Below are 25478 nucleotides of genomic sequence, written 5' to 3'. Positions count from 1 at the left end.
AAATAGACAGGCAGAGGGTTCAAGAAAATGACTTGCTCTTGGTGAGGCTCGAAGTCACCACCTCAGCATTTCTTCGCTGCATACTGCTGTATAAGTACCACGGGCTAACCGATTGCACCACAGGATTCATCAACAACACACTCACTTATCACCATATTTTGCACAAAAAGAGCTGTTCGATATTCGAACCAAGTCGTTAATACAATTGAGGTGACTGGCTAGCTCAGTCGGTAGAGCATAAGCCTCTTAATCTCAGGGTCGTGGGTTTGAGCTCCACGTTGTGTGGTGCTTTTCTCTGCTGAAGCACCAACTCACTTTGCAAACAGCCATTTGTTTGGACTTCCGAGCAGGCTTGCCACCCTGCATTGCTGAAGTGTCAGGCATAGCTGGTGATACAGAAGACTATGAATTTTAATCCTAGCTTTGCCTGCTCTCTGCCATTTTATCTCAATGACATACCTATTACTTATGAAACGTCCTCCTAAATGGATTGAATAAATGCTCCTTTACTGGACAAGAAATAGATAAGCAGAGTGTTCAAGAAAAATACTTGCTCCTGGTGAGGCTCAAACTCACAACCTTGTCATCGATTTGATGCATACTGATGTATAAGTACTACACGCTAACGATTGCACCACTGGATCCATTAAAAACACTCTCACTGATCACCATATTTTGCACAAACAGAGCTGATCGATATTCGAACCAAGTCATTAATACCATTTAGGTGCCTGGCTAGCTCTGTCGGTAGAGCATGAGACTCTTAATCTCAGGGTTGTGGGTTCGAGCTCCACGTTGGGCTGTCCTTTTCTCCGCCGAAGCACCAACTCACTTTGCAAACAGCCATTCGTTTCGACTTTCGAGCAGGCTTGCCACCCTGCTTTGCTGAAGTGTCAGGCATAGCTGGTGATACAGAAGACTATGAATTTGAATCCTAGCTTTGCCTGCTCTCTGACATTTTATCTCAATGACATACCTATTACTTATGAAACGTCCTCCTAAATGGATTGAATAAATGCTCCTTTACTGGACAAGAAATAGATAAGCAGAGTGTTCAAGAAAAATACTTGCTCCTGGTGAGGCTCAAACTCACAACCTTGTCATCGATTTGATGCATACTGATGTATAAGTACTACACGCTAACGATTGCACCACTGGATCCATTAAAAACACTCACTGATCACCATATTTTGCACAAACAGAGCTGTTCGATTTTCGAACCAAGTCATTAGTACCATTTAGGTGCCTGGCTAGCTCAGTCGGTAGAGCATGAGACTCTTAATCTCAGGGTCGTGGGTTCGAGCTCCACGTTGGGCTGTCCTTTTCTCCGCCGAAGCACCAACTCACTTTGCAAACAGCTATTCGTTTGGACTTTCGAGCAGGCTTGCCACCCTGCATTGCTGAAGTGTCAGGCATAGCTAGCTGGTGATACAGAAGACTATGAATTTGAATCCTAGCTTTGCCTGCTCTCTGACATTTTATCTCAATGACATACCTATTACTTATGAAACGTCCTCCTAAATGGATTGAATAAATGCTCCTTTACTGGACAAGAAATAGATAAGCAGAGTGTTCAAGAAAAATACTTGCTCCTGGTGAGGCTCAAACTCACAACCTTGTCATCGATTTGATGCATACTGATGTATAAGTACTACACGCTAACGATTGCACCACTGGATCCATTAAAAACACTCTCACTGATCACCATATTTTGCACAAACAGAGCTGATCAATATTCGAACCAAGTCATTAGTACCATTTAGGTACCTGGCTAGCTCAGATGGTAGAGCATGAGACTCTCAGGGTCGTGGGTTCGAGCCCCACGTTGGGCGGATCTTTTCTGCCGAAGAACCAACTCACTTTGCAAACAGCCATTTGTTTTGACTTTCGAGCAGGCTTACCACCCTGCATTGCTGAAGTGTCAGGCATTGCTGGTGATACAGAAGACTATGAATTTTAATCCTAGCTTTGCCTGCTCTCTGACATTTTATCTCAATGACATACCTATTACTTATGAAACGTCCTCCTAAATGGATTGAATAAATGCTCCTTTACTGGACAAGAAATAGATAAGCAGAGTGTTCAAGAAAAATACTTGCTCCTGGTGAGGCTCAAACTCACAACCTTGTCATCGATTTGATGCATACTGATGTATAAGTACTACACGCTAACGATTGCACCACAGGATCCATTAAAAACACTCTCCCTGATCACCATATTTTGCCCAACAGAGCTGTTCGATATTCGAACCAAGTCATTAATACCATTGAGGTCCCTGGCTAGCTCTGTCGGTAGAGCATGAGACTCTTAATCTCAGGGTCGTGGGTTCGAGCCCCACGTTGGGCTGACCTTTTCTCGGCCGAAGCACCAACTCACTTTGCAAACAGCCATTCGTTTGGACTTTAGAGCAGGCTTGCCACCCTGCATTGCTGAAGTGTCAGGCATAGCTGGTGATACCGAAGACTATGAATTTGAATCCTAGCTTTGCATGATCTTTGATTTTTTATCTCAATGACATACCTATTACTTATGAAACGTCCTCCTAAATGGATTGAATAAATGCTCCTTCACTGGACAAGAAATAGATAAGCAGAGTGTTCAAGAAAATTACTTGCTCCTGGTGAGGCTCAAACTCACAACCTTGTCATCGATTTGATGCATACTGATGTATAAGTACTACACGCTAACGATTGCACCACAGGATCCATTAAAAACACTCTCACTGATCACCATATTTTGCACAAACAGAGCTGTTCGATATTCGAACCAAGTCATTAAAACTATTGAGATGCCTGGCTAGCTCAGTCGGTAGAGCATGAGACTCTTAATCTCAGGGTCGTGGGTGTGAGCCCCATGTTGGGTGGTCCATTTCTCCGCCGAAGCACCAACTCACTTTGCAAACAGCCATTCATTTGGACTTTCGAGCAGGCTTGCCACCCTGCATTGCTGAAGTGTCAAGCATAGCTGGTGATACAGAAGACAATGAATTTGAATCCTAGCTTTGCCTGCTCTCTGACATTTTATCTCAATGACATACCTATTACTTATGAAACGTCCTCCTAAATGGCTGGAATAAATGCTCCTTTACTGGACAAGAAATAGATAAGCAGAGTGTTCAAGAAAAATACTTGCTCCTGGTGAGGCTCAAACTCACAACCTTGTCATCGATTTGATGCATACTGATGTATAACTACTACACGCTAACGATTGCACCACAGGATCCATTAAAAACACTCTCACTGATCACCATATTTTGCACAAACAGAGCTGTTCGATATTCGAAACAAGTCATTAATATCATTGAGGTGCCTGGCTAGCTCAGTCGGTAGAGCATGAGACTCTTAATCTCAGGGTCGTGGGTTCGAGCCCCACGTTGGGCGCTCCTTTTCTCTGCCGAAGAACCAACTCACTTTGCAAACAGCCATTCGTTTGGACTTTCGAGCAGGCTTGCCACCCTGCATTGCTGAAGTGTCAGGCATTGCTGGTGATACAGAAGACTATGAATTTGAATCCTAGCTTTGCCTGCTCTCTGACATTTTATCTCAATGACATACCTATTACTTATGAAACGTCCTCCGAAATGGATTGAATAAATGCTCCTTTACTGGACAAGAAATAGATGAGCAGAGTGTTCAAGAAAAATACTTGCTCCTGGTGAGGCTCAAACTCACAACGTTGTCATCGATTTGATGCATACTGATGTATAAGTACCTCACGCTAACGATTGCACCACAGGATCCATTAAAAACACTCTCACTGATCACCATATATTTGCACAAACAGAGCTGTTCGATATTCGAAACAAGTCAATAAACGATTGAGATGCCTGGCTAGCTCAGTCGGTAGAGCATGAGACTCTTAATCTCAGGGTCGTGGGTTCGAGCCCCACGTTGGGCGGTCCTTTTCTCCGCCGAAGCACCAACTCACTTTGCAAACCGCCATTCGTTTGGACTTTCGAGCAGGCTTGCCACCCTGCGTTGCTGAAGTGTCAGGCATAGCTGGTGATACAGAAGACTATGAATTTGAATCCTAGCTTTGCCTGCTCTCTGACATTTTATCTCAATGACATACCTATTACTTATGAAACGTCCTCCTAAATGGCTGGAATAAATGCTCCTTTACTGGACAAGAAATAGATAAGCAGAGTGTTCAAGAAAAATACTTGCTCCTGGTGAGGCTCAAACTCACAACCTTGTCATCGATTTGATGCATACTGATGTATAACTACTACACGCTAACGATTGCACCACAGGATCCATTAAAAACACTCTCACTGATCACCATATTTTGCACAAACAGAGCTGTTCGATATTCGAAACAAGTCATTAATATCATCGAGGTGCCTGGCTAGCTCAGTCGGTAGAGCATGAGACTCTTAATCTCAGGGTCGTGGGTTCGAGCCCCACGTTGGGCGGTCCTTTTCTCCGCCGAAGCACCAACTCACTTTGCAAACAGCCATTCGTTTCGACTTTCGAGCAGGCTTGCCACCCTGCATTGCTGAAGTGTCAGGCATTGCTGGTGATACAGAAGACTATGAATTTGAATCCTAGCTTTGCCTGCTCTCTGACATTTTATCTCAATGACATACCTATTACTTATGAAACGTCCTCCTAAATGGCTGGAATAAATGCTCCTTTACTGGACAAGAAATAGATAAGCAGAGTGTTCAAGAAAAATACTTGCTCCTGGTGAGGCTCAAACTCACAACCTTGTCATCGATTTGATGCATACTGATGTATAACTACTACACGCTAACGATTGCACCACAGGATCCATTAAAAACACTCTCACTGATCACCATATTTTGCACAAACAGAGCTGTTCGATATTCGAACCAAGTCAATAAACTATTGAGATGCCTGGCTAGCTCAGTCGGTAGAGCATGAGACTCTTAATCTCAGGGTCGTGGGTTCGAGCCCCACGTTGGGCGGTCCTTTTCTCCGCCGAAGCACCAACTCACTTTGCAAACAGCCATTCGTTTGGACTTTCGAGCAGGCTTGCCACCCTGCGTTGCTGAAGTGTCAGGCATAGCTGGTGATACAGAAGACTATGAATTTGAATCCTAGCTTTGCCTGCTCTCTGACATTTTATCTCAATGACATACCTATTACTTATGAAACGTCCTCCTAAATGGCTGGAATAAATGCTCCTTTACTGGACAAGAAATAGATAAGCAGAGTGTTCAAGAAAAATACTTGCTCCTGGTGAGGCTCAAACTCACAACCTTGTCATCGATTTGATGCATACTGATGTATAACTACTACACGCTAACGATTGCACCACAGGATCCATTAAAAACACTCTCACTGATCACCATATTTTGCACAAACAGAGCTGTTCGATATTCGAAACAAGTCATTAATATCATCGAGGTGCCTGGCTAGCTCAGTCGGTAGAGCATGAGACTCTTAATCTCAGGGTCGTGGGTTCGAGCCCCACGTTGGGCGCTCCTTTTCTCCGCCGAAGCACCAACTCACTTTGCAAACAGCCATTCGTTTCGACTTTCGAGCAGGCTTGCCACCCTGCATTGCTGAAGTGTCAGGCATTGCTGGTGATACAGAAGACTATGAATTTGAATCCTAGCTTTGCCTGCTCTCTGACATTTTATCTCAATGACATACCTATTACTTATGAAACGTCCTCCGAAATGGATTGAATAAATGCTCCTTTACTGGACAAGAAATAGATGAGCAGAGTGTTCAAGAAAAATACTTGCTCCTGGTGAGGCTCAAACTCACAACGTTGTCATCGATTTGATGCATACTGATGTATAAGTACCTCACGCTAACGATTGCACCACAGGATCCATTAAAAACACTCTCACTGATCACCATATTTTTGCACAAACAGAGCTGTTCGATATTCGAAACAAGTCAATAAACGATTGAGATGCCTGGCTAGCTCAGTCGGTAGAGCATGAGACTCTTAATCTCAGGGTCGTGGGTTCGAGCCCCACGTTGGGCGGTCCTTTTCTCCGCCGAAGCACCAACTCACTTTGCAAACCGCCATTCGTTTGGACTTTCGAGCAGGCTTGCCACCCTGCGTTGCTGAAGTGTCAGGCATAGCTGGTGATACAGAAGACTATGAATTTGAATCCTAGCTTTGCCTGCTCTCTGACATTTTATCTCAATGACATACCTATTACTTATGAAACGTCCTCCTAAATGGCTGGAATAAATGCTCCTTTACTGGACAAGAAATAGATAAGCAGAGTGTTCAAGAAAAATACTTGCTCCTGGTGAGGCTCAAACTCACAACCTTGTCATCGATTTGATGCATACTGATGTATAACTACTACACGCTAACGATTGCACCACAGGATCCATTAAAAACACTCTCACTGATCACCATATTTTGCACAAACAGAGCTGTTCGATATTCGAAACAAGTCATTAATATCATCGAGGTGCCTGGCTAGCTCAGTCGGTAGAGCATGAGACTCTTAATCTCAGGGTCGTGGGTTCGAGCCCCACGTTGGGCGGTCCTTTTCTCCGCCGAAGCACCAACTCACTTTGCAAACAGCCATTCGTTTCGACTTTCGAGCAGGCTTGCCACCCTGCATTGCTGAAGTGTCAGGCATTGCTGGTGATACAGAAGACTATGAATTTGAATCCTAGCTTTGCCTGCTCTCTGACATTTTATCTCAATGACATACCTATTACTTATGAAACGTCCTCCGAAATGGATTGAATAAATGCTCCTTTACTGGACAAGAAATAGATAAGCAGAGTGTTCAAGAAAAATACTTGCTCCTGGTGAGGCTCAAACTCACAACCTTGTCATCGATTTGATGCATACTGATGTATAACTACTACACGCTAACGATTGCACCACAGGATCCATTAAAAACACTCTCACTGATCACCATATTTTGCACAAACAGAGCTGTTCGATATTCGAAACAAGTCATTAATATCATCGAGGTGCCTGGCTAGCTCAGTCGGTAGAGCATGAGACTCTTAATCTCAGGGTCGTGGGTTCGAGCCCCACGTTGGGCGGTCCTTTTCTCCGCCGAAGCACCAACTCACTTTGCAAACAGCCATTCGTTTCGACTTTCGAGCAGGCTTGCCACCCTGCATTGCTGAAGTGTCAGGCATTGCTGGTGATACAGAAGACTATGAATTTGAATCCTAGCTTTGCCTGCTCTCTGACATTTTATCTCAATGACATACCTATTACTTATGAAACGTCCTCCTAAATGGCTGGAATAAATGCTCCTTTACTGGACAAGAAATAGATAAGCAGAGTGTTCAAGAAAAATACTTGCTCCTGGTGAGGCTCAAACTCACAACCTTGTCATCGATTTGATGCATACTGATGTATAACTACTACACGCTAACGATTGCACCACAGGATCCATTAAAAACACTCTCACTGATCACCATATTTTGCACAAACAGAGCTGTTCGATATTCGAACCAAGTCAATAAACTATTGAGATGCCTGGCTAGCTCAGTCGGTAGAGCATGAGACTCTTAATCTCAGGGTCGTGGGTTCGAGCCCCACGTTGGGCGGTCCTTTTCTCCGCCGAAGCACCAACTCACTTTGCAAACAGCCATTCGTTTGGACTTTCGAGCAGGCTTGCCACCCTGCGTTGCTGAAGTGTCAGGCATAGCTGGTGATACAGAAGACTATGAATTTGAATCCTAGCTTTGCCTGCTCTCTGACATTTTATCTCAATGACATACCTATTACTTATGAAACGTCCTCCTAAATGGCTGGAATAAATGCTCCTTTACTGGACAAGAAATAGATAAGCAGAGTGTTCAAGAAAAATACTTGCTCCTGGTGAGGCTCAAACTCACAACCTTGTCATCGATTTGATGCATACTGATGTATAACTACTACACGCTAACGATTGCACCACAGGATCCATTAAAAACACTCTCACTGATCACCATATTTTGCACAAACAGAGCTGTTCGATATTCGAAACAAGTCATTAATATCATCGAGGTGCCTGGCTAGCTCAGTCGGTAGAGCATGAGACTCTTAATCTCAGGGTCGTGGGTTCGAGCCCCACGTTGGGCGGTCCTTTTCTCCGCCGAAGCACCAACTCACTTTGCAAACAGCCATTCGTTTGGACTTTCGAGCAGGCTTGCCACCCTGCATTGCTGAAGTGTCAGGCATTGCTGGTGATACAGAAGACTATGAATTTGAATCCTAGCTTTGCCTGCTCTCTGACATTTTATCTCAATGACATACCTATTACTTATGAAACGTCCTCCTAAATGGCTGGAATAAATGCTCCTTTACTGGACAAGAAATAGATAAGCAGAGTGTTCAAGAAAAATACTTGCTCCTGGTGAGGCTCAAACTCACAACCTTGTCATCGATTTGATGCATACTGATGTATAACTACTACACGCTAACGATTGCACCACAGGATCCATTAAAAACACTCTCACTGATCACCATATTTTGCACAAACAGAGCTGTTCGATATTCGAAACAAGTCATTAATATCATCGAGGTGCCTGGCTAGCTCAGTCGGTAGAGCATGAGACTCTTAATCTCAGGGTCGTGGGTTCGAGCCCCACGTTGGGCGGTCCTTTTCTCCGCCGAAGCACCAACTCACTTTGCAAACAGCCATTCGTTTGGACTTTCGAGCAGGCTTGCCACCCTGCATTGCTGAAGTGTCAGGCATTGCTGGTGATACAGAAGACTATGAATTTGAATCCTAGCTTTGCCTGCTCTCTGACATTTTATCTCAATGACATACCTATTACTTATGAAACGTCCTCCTAAATGGCTGGAATAAATGCTCCTTTACTGGACAAGAAATAGATAAGCAGAGTGTTCAAGAAAAATACTTGCTCCTGGTGAGGCTCAAACTCACAACCTTGTCATCGATTTGATGCATACTGATGTATAACTACTACACGCTAACGATTGCACCACAGGATCCATTAAAAACACTCTCACTGATCACCATATTTTGCACAAACAGAGCTGTTCGATATTCGAAACAAGTCATTAATATCATCGAGGTGCCTGGCTAGCTCAGTCGGTAGAGCATGAGACTCTTAATCTCAGGGTCGTGGGTTCGAGCCCCACGTTGGGCGCTCCTTTTCTCCGCCGAAGAACCAACTCACTTTGCAAACAGCCATTCGTTTCGACTTTCGAGCAGGCTTGCCACCCTGCATTGCTGAAGTGTCAGGCATTGCTGGTGATACAGAAGACTATGAATTTGAATCCTAGCTTTGCCTGCTCTCTGACATTTTATCTCAATGACATACCTATTACTTATGAAACGTCCTCCTAAATGGCTGGAATAAATGCTCCTTTACTGGACAAGAAATAGATAAGCAGAGTGTTCAAGAAAAATACTTGCTCCTGGTGAGGCTCAAACTCACAACCTTGTCATCGATTTGATGCATACTGATGTATAACTACTACACGCTAACGATTGCACCACAGGATCCATTAAAAACACTCTCACTGATCACCATATTTTGCACAAACAGAGCTGTTCGATATTCGAAACAAGTCATTAATATCATCGAGGTGCCTGGCTAGCTCAGTCGGTAGAGCATGAGACTCTTAATCTCAGGGTCGTGGGTTCGAGCCCCACGTTGGGCGCTCCTTTTCTCTGCCGAAGAACCAACTCACTTTGCAAACAGCCATTCGTTTGGACTTTCGAGCAGGCTTGCCACCCTGCATTGCTGAAGTGTCAGGCATTGCTGGTGATACAGAAGACTATGAATTTGAATCCTAGCTTTGCCTGCTCTCTGACATTTTATCTCAATGACATACCTATTACTTATGAAACGTCCTCCTAAATGGCTGGAATAAATGCTCCTTTACTGGACAAGAAATAGATAAGCAGAGTGTTCAAGAAAAATACTTGCTCCTGGTGAGGCTCAAACTCACAACCTTGTCATCGATTTGATGCATACTGATGTATAACTACTACACGCTAACGATTGCACCACAGGATCCATTAAAAACACTCTCACTGATCACCATATTTTGCACAAACAGAGCTGTTCGATATTCGAAACAAGTCATTAATATCATCGAGGTGCCTGGCTAGCTCAGTCGGTAGAGCATGAGACTCTTAATCTCAGGGTCGTGGGTTCGAGCCCCACGTTGGGCGGTCCTTTTCTCCGCCGAAGCACCAACTCACTTTGCAAACAGCCATTCGTTTGGACTTTCGAGCAGGCTTGCCACCCTGCGTTGCTGAAGTGTCAGGCATAGCTGGTGATACAGAAGACTATGAATTTGAATCCTAGCTTTGCCTGCTCTCTGACATTTTATCTCAATGACATACCTATTACTTATGAAACGTCCTCCTAAATGGCTGGAATAAATGCTCCTTTACTGGACAAGAAATAGATAAGCAGAGTGTTCAAGAAAAATACTTGCTCCTGGTGAGGCTCAAACTCACAACCTTGTCATCGATTTGATGCATACTGATGTATAACTACTACACGCTAACGATTGCACCACAGGATCCATTAAAAACACTCTCACTGATCACCATATTTTGCACAAACAGAGCTGTTCGATATTCGAAACAAGTCATTAATATCATCGAGGTGCCTGGCTAGCTCAGTCGGTAGAGCATGAGACTCTTAATCTCAGGGTCGTGGGTTCGAGCCCCACGTTGGGCGGTCCTTTTCTCCGCCGAAGAACCAACTCACTTTGCAAACAGCCATTCGTTTGGACTTTCGAGCAGGCTTGCCACCCTGCGTTGCTGAAGTGTCAGGCATAGCTGGTGATACAGAAGACTATGAATTTGAATCCTAGCTTTGCCTGCTCTCTGACATTTTATCTCAATGACATACCTATTACTTATGAAACGTCCTCCTAAATGGCTGGAATAAATGCTCCTTTACTGGACAAGAAATAGATAAGCAGAGTGTTCAAGAAAAATACTTGCTCCTGGTGAGGCTCAAACTCACAACCTTGTCATCGATTTGATGCATACTGATGTATAACTACTACACGCTAACGATTGCACCACAGGATCCATTAAAAACACTCTCACTGATCACCATATTTTGCACAAACAGAGCTGTTCGATATTCGAAACAAGTCATTAATATCATCGAGGTGCCTGGCTAGCTCAGTCGGTAGAGCATGAGACTCTTAATCTCAGGGTCGTGGGTTCGAGCCCCACGTTGGGCGCTCCTTTTCTCTGCCGAAGAACCAACTCACTTTGCAAACAGCCATTCGTTTGGACTTTCGAGCAGGCTTGCCACCCTGCATTGCTGAAGTGTCAGGCATTGCTGGTGATACAGAAGACTATGAATTTGAATCCTAGCTTTGCCTGCTCTCTGACATTTTATCTCAATGACATACCTATTACTTATGAAACGTCCTCCTAAATGGCTGGAATAAATGCTCCTTTACTGGACAAGAAATAGATAAGCAGAGTGTTCAAGAAAAATACTTGCTCCTGGTGAGGCTCAAACTCACAACCTTGTCATCGATTTGATGCATACTGATGTATAACTACTACACGCTAACGATTGCACCACAGGATCCATTAAAAACACTCTCACTGATCACCATATTTTGCACAAACAGAGCTGTTCGATATTCGAAACAAGTCATTAATATCATCGAGGTGCCTGGCTAGCTCAGTCGGTAGAGCATGAGACTCTTAATCTCAGGGTCGTGGGTTCGAGCCCCACGTTGGGCGGTCCTTTTCTCCGCCGAAGCACCAACTCACTTTGCAAACAGCCATTCGTTTGGACTTTCGAGCAGGCTTGCCACCCTGCGTTGCTGAAGTGTCAGGCATTGCTGGTGATACAGAAGACTATGAATTTGAATCCTAGCTTTGCCTGCTCTCTGACATTTTATCTCAATGACATACCTATTACTTATGAAACGTCCTCCTAAATGGCTGGAATAAATGCTCCTTTACTGGACAAGAAATAGATAAGCAGAGTGTTCAAGAAAAATACTTGCTCCTGGTGAGGCTCAAACTCACAACCTTGTCATCGATTTGATGCATACTGATGTATAACTACTACACGCTAACGATTGCACCACAGGATCCATTAAAAACACTCTCACTGATCACCATATTTTGCACAAACAGAGCTGTTCGATATTCGAAACAAGTCATTAATATCATCGAGGTGCCTGGCTAGCTCAGTCGGTAGAGCATGAGACTCTTAATCTCAGGGTCCTGGGTTCGAGCCCCACGTTGGGCGCTCCTTTTCTCTGCCGAAGAACCAACTCACTTTGCAAACAGCCATTCGTTTCGACTTTCGAGCAGGCTTGCCACCCTGCATTGCTGAAGTGTCAGGCATTGCTGGTGATACAGAAGACTATGAATTTGAATCCTAGCTTTGCCTGCTCTCTGACATTTTATCTCAATGACATACCTATTACTTATGAAACGTCCTCCGAAATGGATTGAATAAATGCTCCTTTACTGGACAAGAAATAGATGAGCAGAGTGTTCAAGAAAAATACTTGCTCCTGGTGAGGCTCAAACTCACAACCTTGTCATCGATTTGATGCATACTGATGTATAAGTACTACACGCTAACGATTGCACCACAGGATCCATTAAAAACACTCTCACTGATCACCATATTTTTGCACAAACAGAGCTGTTCGATATTCGAACCAAGTCAATAAACTATTGAGATGCCTGGCTAGCTCAGTCGGTAGAGCATGAGACTCTTAATCTCAGGGTCGTGGGTTCGAGCCCCACGTTGGGCGGTCCTTTTCTCCGCCGAAGCACCAACTCACTTTGCAAACAGCCATTCGTTTGGACTTTCGAGCAGGCTTGCCACCCTGCATTGCTGAAGTGTCAGGCATTGCTGGTGATACAGAAGACTATGAATTTGAATCCTAGCTTTGCCTGCTCTCTGACATTTTATCTCAATGACATACCTATTACTTATGAAACGTCCTCCTAAATGGCTGGAATAAATGCTCCTTTACTGGACAAGAAATAGATAAGCAGAGTGTTCAAGAAAAATACTTGCTCCTGGTGAGGCTCAAACTCACAACCTTGTCATCGATTTGATGCATACTGATGTATAACTACTACACGCTAACGATTGCACCACAGGATCCATTAAAAACACTCTCACTGATCACCATATTTTGCACAAACAGAGCTGTTCGATATTCGAAACAAGTCATTAATATCATCGAGGTGCCTGGCTAGCTCAGTCGGTAGAGCATGAGACTCTTAATCTCAGGGTCGTGGGTTCGAGCCCCACGTTGGGCGGTCCTTTTCTCCGCCGAAGCACCAACTCACTTTGCAAACAGCCATTCGTTTCGACTTTCGAGCAGGCTTGCCACCCTGCATTGCTGAAGTGTCAGGCATTGCTGGTGATACAGAAGACTATGAATTTGAATCCTACCTTTGCCTGCTCTCTGACATTTTATCTCAATGACATACCTATTACTTGTGAAACGTCCTCCTAAATGGCTGGAATAAATGCTCCTTTACTGGACAAGAAATAGATAAGCAGAGTGTTCAAGAAAAATACTTGCTCCTGGTGAGGCTCAAACTCACAACCTTGTCATCGATTTGATGCATACTGATGTATAACTACTACACGCTAACGATTGCACCACAGGATCCATTAAAAACACTCTCACTGATCACCATATTTTGCACAAACAGAGCTGTTCGATATTCGAACCAAGTCAATAAACTATTGAGATGCCTGGCTAGCTCAGTCGGTAGAGCATGAGACTCTTAATCTCAGGGTCGTGGGTTCGAGCCCCACGTTGGGCGGTCCTTTTCTCCGCCGAAGCACCAACTCACTTTGCAAACAGCCATTCGTTTGGACTTTCGAGCAGGCTTGCCACCCTGCGTTGCTGAAATGTCAGGCATAGCTGGTGATACAGAAGACTATGAATTTGAATCCTAGCTTTGCCTGCTCTCTGACATTTTATCTCAATGACATACCTATTACTTATGAAACGTCCTCCTAAATGGCTGGAATAAATGCTCCTTTACTGGACAAGAAATAGATAAGCAGAGTGTTCAAGAAAAATACTTGCTCCTGGTGAGGCTCAAACTCACAACCTTGTCATCGATTTGATGCATACTGATGTATAACTACTACACGCTAACGATTGCACCACAGGATCCATTAAAAACACTCTCACTGATCACCATATTTTGCACAAACAGAGCTGTTCGATATTCGAAACAAGTCATTAATATCATCGAGGTTCCTGGCTAGCTCAGTCGGTAGAGCATGAGACTCTTAATCTCAGGGTCGTGGGTTCGAGCCCCACGTTGGGCGGTCCTTTTCTCCGCCGAAGCACCAACTCACTTTGCAAACAGCCATTCGTTTGGACTTTCGAGCAGGCTTGCCACCCTGCATTGCTGAAGTGTCAGGCATTGCTGGTGATACAGAAGACTATGAATTTGAATCCTAGCTTTGCCTGCTCTCTGACATTTTATCTCAATGACATACCTATTACTTATGAAACGTCCTCCTAAATGGCTGGAATAAATGCTCCTTTACTGGACAAGAAATAGATAAGCAGAGTGTTCAAGAAAAATACTTGCTCCTGGTGAGGCTCAAACTCACAACCTTGTCATCGATTTGATGCATACTGATGTATAACTACTACACGCTAACGATTGCACCACAGGATCCATTAAAAACACTCTCACTGATCACCATATTTTGCACAAACAGAGCTGTTCGATATTCGAAACAAGTCATTAATATCATCGAGGTGCCTGGCTAGCTCAGTCGGTAGAGCATGAGACTCTTAATCTCAGGGTCGTGGGTTCGAGCCCCACGTTGGGCGCTCCTTTTCTCTGCCGAAGAACCAACTCACTTTGCAAACAGCCATTCGTTTGGACTTTCGAGCAGGCTTGCCACCCTGCATTGCTGAAGTGTCAGGCATTGCTGGTGATACAGAAGACTATGAATTTGAATCCTAGCTTTGCCTGCTCTCTGACATTTTATCTCAATGACATACCTATTACTTATGAAACGTCCTCCTAAATGGCTGGAATAAATGCTCCTTTACTGGACAAGAAATAGATAAGCAGAGTGTTCAAGAAAAATACTTGCTCCTGGTGAGGCTCAAACTCACAACCTTGTCATCGATTTGATGCATACTGATGTATAACTACTACACGCTAACGATTGCACCACAGGATCCATTAAAAACACTCTCACTGATCACCATATTTTGCACAAACAGAGCTGTTCGATATTCGAAACAAGTCATTAATATCATCGAGGTGCCTGGCTAGCTCAGTCGGTAGAGCATGAGACTCTTAATCTCAGGGTCGTGGGTTCGAGCCCCACGTTGGGCGGTCCTTTTCTCCGCCGAAGCACCAACTCACTTTGCAAACAGCCATTCGTTTCGACTTTCGAGCAGGCTTGCCACCCTGCATTGCTGAAGTGTCAGGCATTGCTGGTGATACAGAAGACTATGAATTTGAATCCTACCTTTGCCTGCTCTCTGACATTTTATCTCAATGACATACCTATTACTTGTGAAACGTCCTCCTAAATGGCTGGAATAAATGCTCCTTTACTGGACAAGAAATAGATAAGCAGAGTGTTCAAGAAAAATACTTGCTCCTGGTGAGGCTCAAACTCACAACCTTGTCATCGATTTGATGCATACTGATGTATAACTACTACACGCTAACGATTGCACCACAGGATCCATTAAAAACACTCTCACTGATCACCATATTTTGCACAAACAGAGCTGTTCGATATTCGAAACAAGTCATTAATATCATCGAGGTGCCTGGCTAGCTCAGTCGGTAGAGCATGAGACTCTTAATCTCAGGGTCGTGGGTTCGAGCCCCACGTTGGGCGGTCCTTTTCTCCGCCGAAGCACCAACTCACTTTGCAAACAGCCATTCGTTTGGACTTTCGAGCAGGCTTGCCACCCTGCGTTGCTGAAGTGTCAGGCATAGCTGGTGATACAGAAGACTATGAATTTGAATCCTAGCTTTGCCTGCTCTCTGACATTTTATCTCAATGACATACCTATTACTTATGAAACGTCCTCCTAAATGGCTGGAATAAATGCTCCTTTACTGGACAAGAAATAGATAAGCAGAGTGTTCAAGAAAAATACTTGCTCCTGGTGAGGCTCAAACTCACAACCTTGTCATCGATTTGATGCATACTGATGTATAACTACTACACGCTAACGATTGCACCACAGGATCCATTAAAAACACTCTCACTGATCACCATATTTTGCACAAACAGAGCTGTTCGATATTCGAAACAAGTCATTAATATCATCGAGGTGCCTGGCTAGCTCAGTCGGTAGAGCATGAGACTCTTAATCTCAGGGTCGTGGGTTCGAGCCCCACGTTGGGCGGTCCTTTTCTCCGCCGAAGCACCAACTCACTTTGCAAACAGCCATTCGTTTGGACTTTCGAGCAGGCTTGCCACCCTGCATTGCTGAAGTGTCAGGCATTGCTGGTGATACAGAAGACTATGAATTTGAATCCTAGCTTTGCCTGCTCTCTGACATTTTATCTCAATGACATACCTATTACTTATGAAACGTCCTCCTAAATGGCTGGAATAAATGCTCCTTTACTGGACAAGAAATAGATAAGCAGAGTGTTCAAGAAAAATACTTGCTCCTGGTGAGGCTCAAACTCACAACCTTGTCATCGATTTGATGCATACTGATGTATAACTACTACACGCTAACGATTGCACCACAGGATCCATTAAAAACACTCTCACTGATCACCATATTTTGCACAAACAGAGCTGTTCGATATTCGAAACAAGTCATTAATATCATCGAGGTGCCTGGCTAGCTCAGTCGGTAGAGCATGAGACTCTTAATCTCAGGGTCGTGGGTTCGAGCCCCACGTTGGGCGCTCCTTTTCTCTGCCGAAGAACCAACTCACTTTGCAAACAGCCATTCGTTTCGACTTTCGAGCAGGCTTGCCACCCTGCATTGCTGAAGTGTCAGGCATTGCTGGTGATACAGAAGACTATGAATTTGAATCCTAGCTTTGCCTGCTCTCTGACATTTTATCTCAATGACATACCTATTACTTGTGAAACGTCCTCCTAAATGGCTGGAATAAATGCTCCTTTACTGGACAAGAAATAGATAAGCAGAGTGTTCAAGAAAAATACTTGCTCCTGGTGAGGCTCAAACTCACAACCTTGTCATCGATTTGATGCATACTGATGTATAACTACTACACGCTAACGATTGCACCACAGGATCCATTAAAAACACTCTCACTGATCACCATATTTTGCACAAACAGAGCTGTTCGATATTCGAACCAAGTCAATAAACTATTGAGATGCCTGGCTAGCTCAGTCGGTAGAGCATGAGACTCTTAATCTCAGGGTCGTGGGTTCGAGCCCCACGTTGGGCGGTCCTTTTCTCCGCCGAAGCACCAACTCACTTTGCAAACAGCCATTCGTTTGGACTTTCGAGCAGGCTTGCCACCCTGCGTTGCTGAAATGTCAGGCATAGCTGGTGATACAGAAGACTATGAATTTGAATCCTAGCTTTGCCTGCTCTCTGACATTTTATCTCAATGACATACCTATTACTTATGAAACGTCCTCCTAAATGGCTGGAATAAATGCTCCTTTACTGGACAAGAAATAGATAAGCAGAGTGTTCAAGAAAAATACTTGCTCCTGGTGAGGCTCAAACTCACAACCTTGTCATCGATTTGATGCATACTGATGTATAACTACTACACGCTAACGATTGCACCACAGGATCCATTAAAAACACTCTCACTGATCACCATATTTTGCACAAACAGAGCTGTTCGATATTCGAAACAAGTCATTAATATCATCGAGGTGCCTGGCTAGCTCAGTCGGTAGAGCATGAGACTCTTAATCTCAGGGTCGTGGGTTCGAGCCCCACGTTGGGCGCTCCTTTTCTCTGCCGAAGAACCAACTCACTTTGCAAACAGCCATTCGTTTGGACTTTCGAGCAGGCTTGCCACCCTGCATTGCTGAAGTGTCAGGCATTGCTGGTGATACAGAAGACTATGAATTTGAATCCTAGCTTTGCCTGCTCTCTGACATTTTATCTCAATGACATACCTATTACTTATGAAACGTCCTCCTAAATGGCTGGAATAAATGCTCCTTTACTGGACAAGAAATAGATAAGCAGAGTGTTCAAGAAAAATACTTGCTCCTGGTGAGGCTCAAACTCACAACCTTGTCATCGATTTGATGCATACTGATGTATAACTACTACACGCTAACGATTGCACCACAGGATCCATTAAAAACACTCTCACTGATCACCATATTTTGCACAAACAGAGCTGTTCGATATTCGAAACAAGTCATTAATATCATCGAGGTGCCTGGCTAGCTCAGTCGGTAGAGCATGAGACTCTTAATCTCAGGGTCGTGGGTTCGAGCCCCACGTTGGGCGCTCCTTTTCTCTGCCGAAGAACCAACTCACTTTGCAAACAGCCATTCGTTTGGACTTTCGAGCAGGCTTGCCACCCTGCATTGCTGAAGTGTTAGGCATTGCTGGTGATACAGAAGACTATGAATTTGAATCCTATCTTTGCCTGCTCTCTGACATTTTATCTCAATGACATACCTATTACTTATGAAACGTCCTCCTAAATGGCTGGAATAAATGCTCCTTTACTGGACAAGAAATAGATAAGCAGAGTGTTCAAGAAAAATACTTGCTCCTGGTGAGGCTCAAACTCACAACCTTGTCATCGATTTGATGCATACTGATGTATAACTACTACACGCTAACGATTGCACCACAGGATCCATTAAAAACACTCTCACTGATCACCATATTTTTGCCCAAACAGAGCTGTTCGATATTCGAAACAAGTCATTAATATCATCGAGGTGCCTGGCTAGCTCAGTCGGTAGAGCATGAGACTCTTAATCTCAGGGTCCTGGGTTCGAGCCCCACGTTGGGCGCTGCTTTTCTCTGCCGAAGAACCAACTCACTTTGCAAACAGCCATTCGTTTCGACTTTCGAGCAGGCTTGCCACCCTGCATTGCTGAAGTGTCAGGCATTGCTGGTGATACAGAAGACTATGAATTTGAATCCTACCTTTGCCTGCTCTCTGACATTTTATCTCAATGACATACCTATTACTTGTGAAACGTCCTCCTAAATGGCTGGAATAAATGCTCCTTTACTGGACAAGAAATAGATAAGCAGAGTGTTCAAGAAAAATACTTGCTCCTGGTGAGGCTCAAACTCACAACCTTGTCATCGATTTGATGCATACTGATGTATAACTACTACACGCTAACGATTGCACCACAGGATCCATTAAAAACACTCTCACTGATCACCATATTTTGCACAAACAGAGCTGTTCGATATTCGAACCAAGTCAATAAACTATTGAGATGCCTGGCTAGCTCAGTCGGTAGAGCATGAGACTCTTAATCTCAGGGTCGTGGGTTCGAGCCCCACGTTGGGCGCTCCTTTTCTCTGCCGAAGAACCAACTCACTTTGCAAACAGCCATTCGTTTGGACTTTCGAGCAGGCTTGCCACCCTGCATTGCTGAAGTGTCAGGCATTGCTGGTGATACAGAAGACTATGAATTTGAATCCTAGCTTTGCCTGCTCTCTGACATTTTATCTCAATGACATACCTATTACTTATGAAACGTCCTCCTAAATGGCTGGAATAAATGCTCCTTTACTGGACAAGAAATAGATAAGCAGAGTGTTCAAGAAAAATACTTGCTCCTGGTGAGGCTCAAACTCACAACCTTGTCATCGATTTGATGCATACTGATGTATAACTACTACACGCTAACGATTGCACCACAGGATCCATTAAAAACACTCTCACTGATCACCATATTTTGCACAAACAGAGCTGTTCGATATTCGAAACAAGTCATTAATATCATCGAGGTTCCTGGCTAGCTCAGTCGGTAGAGCATGAGACTCTTAATCTCAGGGTCGTGGGTTCGAGCCCAACGTTGGGCGGTCCTTTTCTCCGCCGAAGCACCAACTCACTTTGCAAACAGCCATTCGTTTGGACTTTCGAGCAGGCTTGCCACCCTGCGTTGCTGAAATGTCAGGCATAGCTGGTGATACAGAAGACTATGAATTTGAATCCTAGCTTTGCCTGCTCTCTGACATTTTATCTCAATGACATACCTATTACTTATGAAACGTCCTCCTAAATGGCTTGAATAAATGCTCCTTTACTGGACAAGAAATAGATAAGCAGAGTGTTCAAGAAAAATACTTGCTCCTGGTGAGGCTCAAACTCACAACCTTGTCATCGATTTGATGCATACTGATGTATAACTACTACACGCTAACGATTGCACAACAGGATCCATTAAAAACACTCTCACTGATCACCATATTTTGCACAAACAGGGCTGTTCGATATTCGAAACAAGTCATAAATATCATCGAGGTGCCTGGCTAGCTCAGTCGGTACAGCATGAGACTCTTAATCTCAGGGTCGTGGGTTCGAGCCCCACGTTGGGCGCTCCTTTTCTCTGCCGAAGAACCAACTCACTTTGCAAACAGCCATTCGTTTGGACTTTCGAGCAGGCTTGCCACCCTGCATTGCTGAAGTGTTAGGCATTGCTGGTGATACAGAAGACTATGAATTTGAATCCTATCTTTGCCTGCTCTCTGACATTTTATCTCAATGACATACCTATTACTTATGAAACGTCCTCCTAAATGGCTGGAATAAATGCTCCTTTACTGGACAAGAAATAGATAAGCAGAGTGTTCAAGAAAAATACTTGCTCCTGGTGAGGCTCAAACTCACAACCTTGTCATCGATTTGATGCATACTGATGTATAACTACTACACGCTAACGATTGCACCACAGGATCCATTAAAAACACTCTCACTGATCACCATATTTTTGCCCAAACAGAGCTGTTCGATATTCGAAACAAGTCATTAATATCATCGAGGTGCCTGGCTAGCTCAGTCGGTAGAGCATGAGACTCTTAATCTCAGGGTCGTGGGTTCGAGCCCCACGTTGGGCGGTCCTTTTCTCCGCCGAAGCACCAACTCACTTTGCAAACAGCCATTCGTTTGGACTTTCGAGCAGCCTTGCCACCCTGCGTTGCTGAAATGTCAGGCATAGCTGGTGATACAGAAGACTATGAATTTGAATCCTAGCTTTGCCTGCTCTCTGACATTTTATCTCAATGACATACCTATTACTTATGAAACGTCCTCCTAAATGGCTGGAATAAATGCTCCTTTACTGGACAAGAAATAGATAAGCAGAGTGTTCAAGAAAAATACTTGCTCCTGGTGAGGCTCAAACTCACAACCTTTTCATCGATTTGATGCATACTGATGTATAACTACTACACGCTAACGATTGCACCACAGGATCCATAAAAAACACTCTCACTGATCACCATATTTTGCACAAACAGAGCTGTTCGATATTCGAAACAAGTCATTAATATCATCGAGGTGCCTGGCTAGCTCAGTCGGTAGAGCATGAGACTCTCAAGGTCGTGGGTTCGAGCCCCACGTTGGGCGCTCCTTTTCTCCGCCGAAGCACCAACTCACTTTGCAAACAGCCATTCGTTTCGACTTTCGAGCAGGCTTGCCACCCTGCATTGCTGAAGTGTCAGGCATTGCTGGTGATACAGAAGACTATGAATTTGAATCCTACCTTTGCCTGCTCTCTAACATTTTATCTCAATGACATACCTATTACTTGTGAAACGTCCTCCTAAATGGCTGGAATAAATGCTCCTTTACTGGACAAGAAATAGATAAGCAGAGTGTTCAAGAAAAATACTTGCTCCTGGTGAGGCTCAAACTCACAACCTTGTCATCGATTTGATGCATACTGATGTATAACTACTACACGCTAACGATTGCACCACAGGATCCATTAAAAACACTCTCACTGATCACCATATTTTGCACAAACAGAGCTGTTCGATATTCGAACCAAGTCAATAAACTATTGAGATGCCTGGCTAGCTCAGTCGGTAGAGCATGAGACTCTTAATCTCAGGGTCGTGGGTTCGAGCCCCACGTTGGGCGGTCCTTTTCTCCGCCGAAGCACCAACTCACTTTGCAAACAGCCATTCGTTTGGACTTTCGAGCAGGCTTGCCACCCTGCGTTGCTGAAATGTCAGGCATAGCTGGTGATACAGAAGACTATGAATTTGAATCCTAGCTTTGCCTGCTCTCTGACATTTTATCTCAATGACATACCTATTACTTATGAAACGTCCTCCTAAATGGCTGGAATAAATGCTCCTTTACTGGACAAGAAATAGATAAGCAGAGTGTTCAAGAAAAATACTTGCTCCTGGTGAGGCTCAAACTCACAACCTTGTCATCGATTTGATGCATACTGATGTATAACTACTACACGCTAACGATTGCACCACAGGATCCATTAAAAACACTCTCACTGATCACCATATTTTGCACAAACAGAGCTGTTCGATATTCGAAACAAGTCATTAATATCATCGAGGTTCCTGGCTAGCTCAGTCGGTAGAGCATGAGACTCTTAATCTCAGGGTCGTGGGTTCGAGCCCCACGTTGGGCGGTCCTTTTCTCCGCCGAAGCACCAACTCACTTTGCAAACAGCCATTCGTTTGGACTTTCGAGCAGGCTTGCCACCCTGCGTTGCTGAAATGTCAGGCATAGCTGGTGATACAGAAGACTATGAATTTGAATCCTAGCTTTGCCTGCTCTCTGACATTTTATCTCAATGACATACTTATTACTTATGAAACGTCCTCCTAAATGGCTGGAATAAATGCTCCTTTACTGGACAAGAAATAGATAAGCAGAGTGTTCAAGAAAAATACTTGCTCCTGGTGAGGCTCAAACTCACAACCTTGTCATCGATTTGATGCATACTGATGTATAACTACTACACGCTAACGATTGCACCACAGGATCCATTAAAAACACTCTCACTGATCACCATATTTTGCACAAACAGAGCTGTTCGATATTCGAAACAAGTCATTAATATCAACGAGGTGCCTGGCTAGCTCAGTCGGTAGAGCATGAGACTCTTAATCTCAGGGTCGTGGGTTCGAGCCCCACGTTGGGAGCTCCTTTTCTCTGCCGAAGAACCAACTCACTTTGCAAACAGCCATTCGTTTGGACTTTCGAGCAGGCTTGCCACCCTGCATTGCTGAAGTGTCAGGCATTGCTGGTGATACAGAAGACTATGAATTTGAATCCTACCTTTGCCTGCTCTCTAACATTTTATCTCAATGACATACCTATTACTTGTGAAACGTCCTCCTAAATGGCTGGAATAAATGCTCCTTTACTGGACAAGAAATAGATAAGCAGAGTGTTCAAGAAAAATACTTGCTCCTGGTGAGGCTCAAACTCACAACCTTGTCATCGATTTGATGCATACTGATGTATAACTACTACACGCTAACGATTGCACCACAGGATCCATTAAAAACACTCTCACTGATCACCATATTTTGCACAAACAGAGCTGTTCGATATTCGAACCAAGTCAATAAACTATTGAGATGCCTGGCTAGCTCAGTCGGTAGAGCATGAGACTCTTAATCTCAGGGTCGTGGGTTCGAGCCCCACGTTAGGCGGTCCTTTTCTCCGCCGAAGCACCAACTCACTTTGCAAACAGCCATTCGTTTGGACTTTCGAGCAGGCTTGCCACCCTGCGTTGCTGAAATGTCAGGCATAGCTGGTGATACAGAAGACTATGAATTTGAATCCTAGCTTTGCCTGCTCTCTGACATTTTATCTCAATGACATACCTATTACTTATGAAACGTCCTCCTAAATGGCTGGAATAAATGCTCCTTTACTGGACAAGAAATAGATAAGCAGAGTGTTCAAGAAAAATACTTGCTCCTGGTGAGGCTCAAACTCACAACCTTGTCATCGATTTGATGCATACTGATGTATAACTACTACACGCTAACGATTGCACCACAGGATCCATTAAAAACACTCTCACTGATCACCATATTTTGCACAAACAGAGCTGTTCGATATTCGAAACAAGTCATTAATATCATCGAGGTTCCTGGCTAGCTCAGTCGGTAGAGCATGAGACTCTTAATCTCAGGGTCGTGGGTTCGAGCCCCACGTTGGGCGGTCCTTTTCTCCGCCGAAGCACCAACTCACTTTGCAAACAGCCATTCGTTTGGACTTTCGAGCAGGCTTGCCACCCTGCGTTGCTGAAATGTCAGGCATAGCTGGTGATACAGAAGACTATGAATTTGAATCCTAGCTTTCCCTGCTCTCTGACATTTTATCTCAATGACATACTTATTACTTATGAAACGTCCTCCTAAATGGCTGGAATAAATGCTCCTTTACTGGACAAGAAATAGATAAGCAGAGTGTTCAAGAAAAATACTTGCTCCTGGTGAGGCTCAAACTCACAACCTTGTCATCGATTTGATGCATACTGATGTATAACTACTACACGCTAACGATTGCACCACAGGATCCATTAAAAACACTCTCACTGATCACCATATTTTGCACAAACAGAGCTGTTCGATATTCGAAACAAGTCATTAATATCAACGAGGTGCCTGGCTAGCTCAGTCGGTAGAGCATGAGACTCTTAATCTCAGGGTCGTGGGTTCGAGCCCCACGTTGGGAGCTCCTTTTCTCTGCCGAAGAACCAACTCACTTTGCAAACAGCCATTCGTTTGGACTTTCGAGCAGGCTTGCCACCCTGCATTGCTGAAGTGTCAGGCATTGCTGGTGATACAGAAGACTATGAATTTGAATCCTAGCTTTGCCTGCTCTCTGACATTTTATCTCAATGACATACCTATTACTTATGAAACGTCCTCCTAAATGGCTGGAATAAATGCTCCTTTACTGGACAAGAAATAGATAAGCAGAGTCTTCAAGAAAAATACTTGCTCCTGGTGAGGCTCAAACTCACAACCTTGTCATCGATTTGATGCATACTGATGTATAACTACTACACGCTAACGATTGCACCACAGGATCCATTAAAAACACTCTCACTGATCACCATATTTTGCACAAACAGAGCTGTTCGATATTCGAAACAAGTCATAAATATCATCGAGGTGCCTGGCTAGCTCAGTCGGTAGAGCATGAGACTCTTAATCTCAGGGTCGTGGGTTCGAGCCCCACGTTGGGCGCTCCCTTTCTCTGCCGAAGAACCAACTCACTTTGCAAACAGCCATTCGTTTGGACTTTCGAGCAGGCTTGCCACCCTGCATTGCTGAAGTGTTAGGCATTGCTGGTGATACAGAAGACTATGAATTTGAATCCTATCTTTGCCTGCTCTCTGACATTTTATCTCAATGACATACCTATTACTTATGAAACGTCCTCCTAAATGGCTGGAATAAATGCTCCTTTACTGGACAAGAAATAGATAAGCAGAGTGTTCAAGAAAAATACTTGCTCCTGGTGAGGCTCAAACTCACAACCTTGTCATCGATTTGATGCATACTGATGTATAACTACTACACGCTAACGATTGCACCACAGGATCCATTAAAAACACTCTCACTGATCACCATATTTTTGC

The 25478-nt window shown here is 44.0% G+C and overlaps 46 non-coding genes across 46 annotated transcripts; all 46 read left to right on the top strand.

Moving 5' to 3' along the window:
* The first annotated feature begins 729 nt into the window (after positions 1 to 729).
* trnak-cuu (transfer RNA lysine (anticodon CUU)) lies at positions 730 to 802 on the top strand. Its single transcript has one exon. It is a non-coding gene; the product is annotated as a tRNA-Lys (tRNA).
* A 442-nt stretch (positions 803 to 1244) lies between these two features.
* trnak-cuu (transfer RNA lysine (anticodon CUU)) lies at positions 1245 to 1317 on the top strand. Its single transcript has one exon. It is a non-coding gene; the product is annotated as a tRNA-Lys (tRNA).
* Positions 1318 to 2273: 956 nt separating this feature from the next.
* trnak-cuu (transfer RNA lysine (anticodon CUU)) lies at positions 2274 to 2346 on the top strand. Its single transcript has one exon. It is a non-coding gene; the product is annotated as a tRNA-Lys (tRNA).
* Positions 2347 to 2790: 444 nt separating this feature from the next.
* trnak-cuu (transfer RNA lysine (anticodon CUU)) lies at positions 2791 to 2863 on the top strand. The gene has a single exon. It is a non-coding gene; the product is annotated as a tRNA-Lys (tRNA).
* Positions 2864 to 3307: 444 nt separating this feature from the next.
* trnak-cuu (transfer RNA lysine (anticodon CUU)) lies at positions 3308 to 3380 on the top strand. Its single transcript has one exon. It is a non-coding gene; the product is annotated as a tRNA-Lys (tRNA).
* Positions 3381 to 3824: 444 nt separating this feature from the next.
* Positions 3825 to 3897, top strand: trnak-cuu (transfer RNA lysine (anticodon CUU)). The gene has a single exon. It is a non-coding gene; the product is annotated as a tRNA-Lys (tRNA).
* A 444-nt stretch (positions 3898 to 4341) lies between these two features.
* Positions 4342 to 4414, top strand: trnak-cuu (transfer RNA lysine (anticodon CUU)). The gene has a single exon. It is a non-coding gene; the product is annotated as a tRNA-Lys (tRNA).
* Positions 4415 to 4857: 443 nt separating this feature from the next.
* On the top strand, positions 4858 to 4930 carry trnak-cuu (transfer RNA lysine (anticodon CUU)). The gene has a single exon. It is a non-coding gene; the product is annotated as a tRNA-Lys (tRNA).
* Positions 4931 to 5374: 444 nt separating this feature from the next.
* Positions 5375 to 5447, top strand: trnak-cuu (transfer RNA lysine (anticodon CUU)). Its single transcript has one exon. It is a non-coding gene; the product is annotated as a tRNA-Lys (tRNA).
* Positions 5448 to 5891: 444 nt separating this feature from the next.
* trnak-cuu (transfer RNA lysine (anticodon CUU)) lies at positions 5892 to 5964 on the top strand. Its single transcript has one exon. It is a non-coding gene; the product is annotated as a tRNA-Lys (tRNA).
* A 444-nt stretch (positions 5965 to 6408) lies between these two features.
* trnak-cuu (transfer RNA lysine (anticodon CUU)) lies at positions 6409 to 6481 on the top strand. Its single transcript has one exon. It is a non-coding gene; the product is annotated as a tRNA-Lys (tRNA).
* Positions 6482 to 6925: 444 nt separating this feature from the next.
* On the top strand, positions 6926 to 6998 carry trnak-cuu (transfer RNA lysine (anticodon CUU)). Its single transcript has one exon. It is a non-coding gene; the product is annotated as a tRNA-Lys (tRNA).
* A 443-nt stretch (positions 6999 to 7441) lies between these two features.
* Positions 7442 to 7514, top strand: trnak-cuu (transfer RNA lysine (anticodon CUU)). Its single transcript has one exon. It is a non-coding gene; the product is annotated as a tRNA-Lys (tRNA).
* A 444-nt stretch (positions 7515 to 7958) lies between these two features.
* trnak-cuu (transfer RNA lysine (anticodon CUU)) lies at positions 7959 to 8031 on the top strand. Its single transcript has one exon. It is a non-coding gene; the product is annotated as a tRNA-Lys (tRNA).
* A 444-nt stretch (positions 8032 to 8475) lies between these two features.
* trnak-cuu (transfer RNA lysine (anticodon CUU)) lies at positions 8476 to 8548 on the top strand. The gene has a single exon. It is a non-coding gene; the product is annotated as a tRNA-Lys (tRNA).
* A 444-nt stretch (positions 8549 to 8992) lies between these two features.
* trnak-cuu (transfer RNA lysine (anticodon CUU)) lies at positions 8993 to 9065 on the top strand. Its single transcript has one exon. It is a non-coding gene; the product is annotated as a tRNA-Lys (tRNA).
* A 444-nt stretch (positions 9066 to 9509) lies between these two features.
* On the top strand, positions 9510 to 9582 carry trnak-cuu (transfer RNA lysine (anticodon CUU)). Its single transcript has one exon. It is a non-coding gene; the product is annotated as a tRNA-Lys (tRNA).
* A 444-nt stretch (positions 9583 to 10026) lies between these two features.
* Positions 10027 to 10099, top strand: trnak-cuu (transfer RNA lysine (anticodon CUU)). Its single transcript has one exon. It is a non-coding gene; the product is annotated as a tRNA-Lys (tRNA).
* Positions 10100 to 10543: 444 nt separating this feature from the next.
* trnak-cuu (transfer RNA lysine (anticodon CUU)) lies at positions 10544 to 10616 on the top strand. Its single transcript has one exon. It is a non-coding gene; the product is annotated as a tRNA-Lys (tRNA).
* Positions 10617 to 11060: 444 nt separating this feature from the next.
* Positions 11061 to 11133, top strand: trnak-cuu (transfer RNA lysine (anticodon CUU)). Its single transcript has one exon. It is a non-coding gene; the product is annotated as a tRNA-Lys (tRNA).
* Positions 11134 to 11577: 444 nt separating this feature from the next.
* Positions 11578 to 11650, top strand: trnak-cuu (transfer RNA lysine (anticodon CUU)). Its single transcript has one exon. It is a non-coding gene; the product is annotated as a tRNA-Lys (tRNA).
* Positions 11651 to 12094: 444 nt separating this feature from the next.
* On the top strand, positions 12095 to 12167 carry trnak-cuu (transfer RNA lysine (anticodon CUU)). Its single transcript has one exon. It is a non-coding gene; the product is annotated as a tRNA-Lys (tRNA).
* A 444-nt stretch (positions 12168 to 12611) lies between these two features.
* On the top strand, positions 12612 to 12684 carry trnak-cuu (transfer RNA lysine (anticodon CUU)). Its single transcript has one exon. It is a non-coding gene; the product is annotated as a tRNA-Lys (tRNA).
* Positions 12685 to 13128: 444 nt separating this feature from the next.
* trnak-cuu (transfer RNA lysine (anticodon CUU)) lies at positions 13129 to 13201 on the top strand. Its single transcript has one exon. It is a non-coding gene; the product is annotated as a tRNA-Lys (tRNA).
* Positions 13202 to 13644: 443 nt separating this feature from the next.
* trnak-cuu (transfer RNA lysine (anticodon CUU)) lies at positions 13645 to 13717 on the top strand. The gene has a single exon. It is a non-coding gene; the product is annotated as a tRNA-Lys (tRNA).
* A 444-nt stretch (positions 13718 to 14161) lies between these two features.
* Positions 14162 to 14234, top strand: trnak-cuu (transfer RNA lysine (anticodon CUU)). Its single transcript has one exon. It is a non-coding gene; the product is annotated as a tRNA-Lys (tRNA).
* Positions 14235 to 14678: 444 nt separating this feature from the next.
* On the top strand, positions 14679 to 14751 carry trnak-cuu (transfer RNA lysine (anticodon CUU)). The gene has a single exon. It is a non-coding gene; the product is annotated as a tRNA-Lys (tRNA).
* Positions 14752 to 15195: 444 nt separating this feature from the next.
* Positions 15196 to 15268, top strand: trnak-cuu (transfer RNA lysine (anticodon CUU)). Its single transcript has one exon. It is a non-coding gene; the product is annotated as a tRNA-Lys (tRNA).
* Positions 15269 to 15712: 444 nt separating this feature from the next.
* On the top strand, positions 15713 to 15785 carry trnak-cuu (transfer RNA lysine (anticodon CUU)). The gene has a single exon. It is a non-coding gene; the product is annotated as a tRNA-Lys (tRNA).
* A 444-nt stretch (positions 15786 to 16229) lies between these two features.
* Positions 16230 to 16302, top strand: trnak-cuu (transfer RNA lysine (anticodon CUU)). Its single transcript has one exon. It is a non-coding gene; the product is annotated as a tRNA-Lys (tRNA).
* Positions 16303 to 16746: 444 nt separating this feature from the next.
* trnak-cuu (transfer RNA lysine (anticodon CUU)) lies at positions 16747 to 16819 on the top strand. Its single transcript has one exon. It is a non-coding gene; the product is annotated as a tRNA-Lys (tRNA).
* A 443-nt stretch (positions 16820 to 17262) lies between these two features.
* trnak-cuu (transfer RNA lysine (anticodon CUU)) lies at positions 17263 to 17335 on the top strand. The gene has a single exon. It is a non-coding gene; the product is annotated as a tRNA-Lys (tRNA).
* Positions 17336 to 17779: 444 nt separating this feature from the next.
* On the top strand, positions 17780 to 17852 carry trnak-cuu (transfer RNA lysine (anticodon CUU)). The gene has a single exon. It is a non-coding gene; the product is annotated as a tRNA-Lys (tRNA).
* A 444-nt stretch (positions 17853 to 18296) lies between these two features.
* Positions 18297 to 18369, top strand: trnak-cuu (transfer RNA lysine (anticodon CUU)). Its single transcript has one exon. It is a non-coding gene; the product is annotated as a tRNA-Lys (tRNA).
* A 445-nt stretch (positions 18370 to 18814) lies between these two features.
* On the top strand, positions 18815 to 18887 carry trnak-cuu (transfer RNA lysine (anticodon CUU)). The gene has a single exon. It is a non-coding gene; the product is annotated as a tRNA-Lys (tRNA).
* A 443-nt stretch (positions 18888 to 19330) lies between these two features.
* Positions 19331 to 19403, top strand: trnak-cuu (transfer RNA lysine (anticodon CUU)). The gene has a single exon. It is a non-coding gene; the product is annotated as a tRNA-Lys (tRNA).
* A 444-nt stretch (positions 19404 to 19847) lies between these two features.
* On the top strand, positions 19848 to 19920 carry trnak-cuu (transfer RNA lysine (anticodon CUU)). The gene has a single exon. It is a non-coding gene; the product is annotated as a tRNA-Lys (tRNA).
* Positions 19921 to 20364: 444 nt separating this feature from the next.
* Positions 20365 to 20437, top strand: trnak-cuu (transfer RNA lysine (anticodon CUU)). The gene has a single exon. It is a non-coding gene; the product is annotated as a tRNA-Lys (tRNA).
* Positions 20438 to 20882: 445 nt separating this feature from the next.
* Positions 20883 to 20955, top strand: trnak-cuu (transfer RNA lysine (anticodon CUU)). The gene has a single exon. It is a non-coding gene; the product is annotated as a tRNA-Lys (tRNA).
* Positions 20956 to 21909: 954 nt separating this feature from the next.
* On the top strand, positions 21910 to 21982 carry trnak-cuu (transfer RNA lysine (anticodon CUU)). Its single transcript has one exon. It is a non-coding gene; the product is annotated as a tRNA-Lys (tRNA).
* A 444-nt stretch (positions 21983 to 22426) lies between these two features.
* On the top strand, positions 22427 to 22499 carry trnak-cuu (transfer RNA lysine (anticodon CUU)). The gene has a single exon. It is a non-coding gene; the product is annotated as a tRNA-Lys (tRNA).
* A 444-nt stretch (positions 22500 to 22943) lies between these two features.
* Positions 22944 to 23018, top strand: trnak-cuu (transfer RNA lysine (anticodon CUU)). The gene has a single exon. It is a non-coding gene; the product is annotated as a tRNA-Lys (tRNA).
* A 441-nt stretch (positions 23019 to 23459) lies between these two features.
* On the top strand, positions 23460 to 23532 carry trnak-cuu (transfer RNA lysine (anticodon CUU)). The gene has a single exon. It is a non-coding gene; the product is annotated as a tRNA-Lys (tRNA).
* Positions 23533 to 23976: 444 nt separating this feature from the next.
* On the top strand, positions 23977 to 24049 carry trnak-cuu (transfer RNA lysine (anticodon CUU)). Its single transcript has one exon. It is a non-coding gene; the product is annotated as a tRNA-Lys (tRNA).
* Positions 24050 to 24493: 444 nt separating this feature from the next.
* Positions 24494 to 24568, top strand: trnak-cuu (transfer RNA lysine (anticodon CUU)). Its single transcript has one exon. It is a non-coding gene; the product is annotated as a tRNA-Lys (tRNA).
* A 442-nt stretch (positions 24569 to 25010) lies between these two features.
* trnak-cuu (transfer RNA lysine (anticodon CUU)) lies at positions 25011 to 25083 on the top strand. The gene has a single exon. It is a non-coding gene; the product is annotated as a tRNA-Lys (tRNA).
* Positions 25084 to 25478: the final 395 nt, after the last annotated feature.

Source organism: Salmo salar, chromosome 12 (assembly GCF_965601325.2).
Source record: "Salmo salar chromosome 12, fSalSal1, whole genome shotgun sequence".
In the NCBI taxonomy this organism is placed as follows: domain Eukaryota; kingdom Metazoa; phylum Chordata; class Actinopteri; order Salmoniformes; family Salmonidae; genus Salmo; species Salmo salar.
The sequence above is the reverse complement of the archived record's forward strand: the minus strand, read 5'-3'. Positions and strand labels throughout refer to the sequence as shown.